The sequence below is a fragment of the Trichomycterus rosablanca genome, chromosome 2 (assembly GCF_030014385.1).
Source record: "Trichomycterus rosablanca isolate fTriRos1 chromosome 2, fTriRos1.hap1, whole genome shotgun sequence".
NCBI classification, from domain to species: domain Eukaryota; kingdom Metazoa; phylum Chordata; class Actinopteri; order Siluriformes; family Trichomycteridae; genus Trichomycterus; species Trichomycterus rosablanca.
The window spans coordinates 36988111-36992050 of record NC_085989.1 but is presented as its reverse complement, the minus strand read 5'-3'; the positions used below and the strand labels follow the sequence as shown (position 1 = coordinate 36992050).

General features: G+C 38.6%; 1 pseudogene; it reads left to right on the top strand.

Moving 5' to 3' along the window:
- The first annotated feature begins 856 nt into the window (after positions 1-856).
- LOC134309294 (5S ribosomal RNA) lies at positions 857-975 on the top strand (annotated as a pseudogene).
- The last annotated feature ends 2965 nt before the right edge of the window (positions 976-3940 follow it).

The window sequence follows — 3940 nt, the reverse complement described above, 5'->3', positions numbered from 1 at the left end:
TTGCTACCTCTGGACCTCCTGTTGCACTGAGACCCAATCTGGTGTCGGGAGAGCTGAACAAGTGTGCAATCACAAAACAAAAGACCCTTTTCTTCACTTAAATGCCCATTGTTGTGCTGAGGAAAAAAGCATTGGGTAATTACACAGCATTCAGGAGACACCTTATGTTCTTTGTCTGACCAGTTAGAAAAGACTGAGTTGAAAAAGGGGTAGTTATATCACAACAATTATGTGAACCTGCTTCATATTTAAAAGGAAGTGAGAGGGTAGGTTGGGTAGACTCTAAATCTAGTTTTTAATTTAATATGGCAAAGCGGTCCAGTTGGTCTCTTAATATCGTTTTATGGTTCTCAAAATCCAAAACAATGTTGACCATTAAAAGTGAATGTTGGACTTGCATAGATCATGCACCACAAGTGTTTATAAACAGAAACAGTAAGGAGTACTCAGGAGGCAGGTGCTTTATAACGATAGATTTAAAGAATCCAGTACTATAAAACTGCTAATATACAGTATTTAAAGACATTATATGTACCCTAAGCAATACATACTGAATAAAAAAAAAAATTGTGCTATACACAATAGTATTTGGTCATATATTGATCATGCTGACCATGAGCTTGTTTGACATCTGATTTCAGAAACAAATGGTATTCAAACTGAGTGACCTGTGTAATGTGATTTTTTCAGTTGTAACATCAGCCACTCTTCTGTGTGTATGTGTGAGGGAATTTTCTCCCATTCAGTTAAAATAGCATTTTTGTGGCTGGGCACTAATATTGGTGTGATGCTAGTATAGTATGTTTTGGACAAAATAATCTGCTAAATGTGTGTTAATGCAGTATCATGACTTACTGCTTACGGCCACACCACCTTGAGATTGCCTGATCTTGTCTGATCTCAGAAGCTAAGCAAGGCTGGGCTCAGTCAGTACCTAGATGGGAGACCGCCTGGGAATACTGAGTGCTGTACGCCTAATTTAAGACAGTGGTAGCCTAGTGGGTTGAGCTTTGGGCTATCAACTGAAAGATTGAGATTTCGAATCCCAGCTCTGCCATGCAGCCACTGTTGGGCCCTTGAGCAAGGCCCTTAACCCTCTTTGCTCCAGGGGCACCATACAATGGCTGACGCTGCGCTCTGACCCCAGCTTTCACACAAGCTGGGATATGCGAAGACAGAATTTTGTTGTGCTGTACACATGTATATGTATATATGACAAATAAAGACATTCTATTCTATTCTATGACTTCTCAGTTTTGGAATGAGCTTCCACATCCAAATCATACATAAATGAATTAATGAAATTCTAAGCTTTCAATTTTGTGGCAACAGTTTGGGGCACACTTTCCTGTTCCAACTGACTACAAAGCAAGGTCCATAAACACAACTTGATAAATTTGGTGAGAGGAAGTGACGTGCCCAGAGCCCTGACCTCAACTTTGGGGTTCAACTGACTTGAATATATTGGCAGTCATGGTAGACTGCCAACAGTTATTTGTTATTTTGTAGCATAGGACTTCATTTTATCCTCTAGATTTATTTTAGAATGTTTTTTTGTGTTTACGAGGCTGGCAAATCCATAACTAATTCATAAACCTAAATACTAGGAGCTGCACCCTTATGAATAAATATTTCTACTGCCAATTTCCCAGCACCAAGCTGGCTGTGACAACTTTACAAGGATGGCACGTTTCTAGTCAAGTCAAGTCAAGTCAACTTTATTTATATAGCGCTTTTTACAATAGACATTGTCTCAAAGCAACTTTAAAAAATCCAGGACCAACAGATACAAAAACCCCTGTTGAGCAAGCCGAGGGCAACTGTGGCAAGGAAAAACTCCCTGAAAATTACAGGAAGAAACCTTGAGAGGAACCAGACTCAGCAGGGCCCATCCTTCATGGGTGGCCTGGAGGATACTTTAAATAAATACACGATTTACACAAATCATACAAACACAGAATTAAATGATCTAAAAGTCATAACTGGTAATAAATAGATAAATAAACAATTAAATAATAATAGAGTTGTTATCCACTCTAGTCTTCAATAAAGTCTGTAGTGATTTCTTGTCGTTGCAATTACTCCAGACCAGTCACATCTGACAGGAGCAGCATCGTTGTCCCGGCAGTCTCGACTTCAATCCTTAACCTCGGCGGGTAAACAGGTTTCCATCAGAATGCCCTCGGGGTAAAACAACAGAGAATGTAGTTAATAATGTACAATGCTAGTTGACAAACAGTTTTACAGAGAGTTTTAGACTCCGGCAGCCCTAATTATTACAGCATAACTAAAAGGGAGAGCAAGCAGGTAACAAGGTCATGAAGGCTTTCACAGGACATCAGCGCCCATCTCCCCACCGTCACCAAACCTGAGTGATCGGACAAGAGAGGCAGAACGACAGCAACCCAACATCCCTGATCACCACAAGTTTCTATGACCAAGAACCCCCAAGCTCTGCGCCTTTGTCTATACTAATCAAAAGCCTGAGAAAATAAATATGTTTTCAGTCTAGACTTAAACATTGAGACTGTGTCCGAATCCCGAATAGAGGCAGGAAGATTATTCCAGAGTTGTGGAGCTTTGTAGGAAAACGCTCTTCCACCAGCCGTGATCTTTTTAATTTTAGGAACTATAAGTAACCCTGCATCTTGTGAACGAAGTGGACGCGCTGGGCTGTAGTGATTAATAAGTTCACTCAGATACTGTGGAGCCAGACCATGTAGCGCTTTATAAGTTAGTAAAAGTATTTTGTAATCAATGCGAAATTTAACTGGCAGCCAGTGTAGAGATGATAGAACAGGAGTAATATGGTCAAATTTTTTAGTTCTAGTTAGCACTCGAGCTGCTGCATTTTGAACTAACTGGAGTTTGTTTAAGGATCTACCAGAGCATCCAGTTAGAAGAGCATTACAATAATCTAACCGAGAAGTTATAAACGCATGGATCAGTTTTTCGGCGTCATTAACAGATAGTATATTTCTTATTTTAGAAATGTTACGCAAATGATAGAAAGCAACTCTAGTAATATTATTAATGTGTGTATCAAATGAGAGATCTGAATCTATTGTGACACCTAAGTTTTTTACATCTGGGCTGGGAGTAACAGAGAACGTGTTTAAGTTTAGCACCAGGTTAGACAATTTGTCTCTTGCAGCTTTAGAGCCAACAAGTAAAACCTCTGTTTTATCTGAATTAAGTAAAAGAAAATTACACGACATCCAGTTTTTTATGTCGTTTACACAATCTTCTATCTTACTGATTGTGTCAGTATCATTTGGTTTGGCTGATATATACAGCTGTGTGTCATCTGCATAGCAGTGAAAGTTTATGCCATGTTTATGAATAATTTCACCTAGTGGAAGCATATAGAGTGTAAATAATAGCGGTCCCAGTACCGACCCCTGTGGAACACCATACTTTACTTTTGTAGTTTCCGAGCATTTATTATTTACATAAACGAATTGAGAGCGGTCAGTCAGATATGATTTAAACCAAGAGAGTGCGAGTCCTTTAACACCTACTGTATTTTCTAGCCTCTCCAGTAAAATGTTATGATCGACCGTATCAAACGCTGCACTAAGATCTAATAGAACAAGAAAAGAGACACATCCATTATCAGAAGACATTAACAACTCGTTAACTACTCTAATTAATGCGGTTTCGGTACTATGATTGGGTCTAAATCCTGATTGAAATTTTTCATGAATACAATTTTCATTCAAATAAGAACATAACTGTTTGGAAATGACTTTTTCTAATATCTTTGAGACAAAAGGAAGGTTTGAAATTGGCCTATAATTAGCTAGTACATGTGGATCAAGATTAGGTTTTTTAATCAGGGGTTTAATAACAGCACTTTTAAACAATTTAGGTACATATCCAAGGCTAAGGGATGCATTGATTAATGTAAGCAGGGGCTCTACAATAGCTGGGAGTAAAT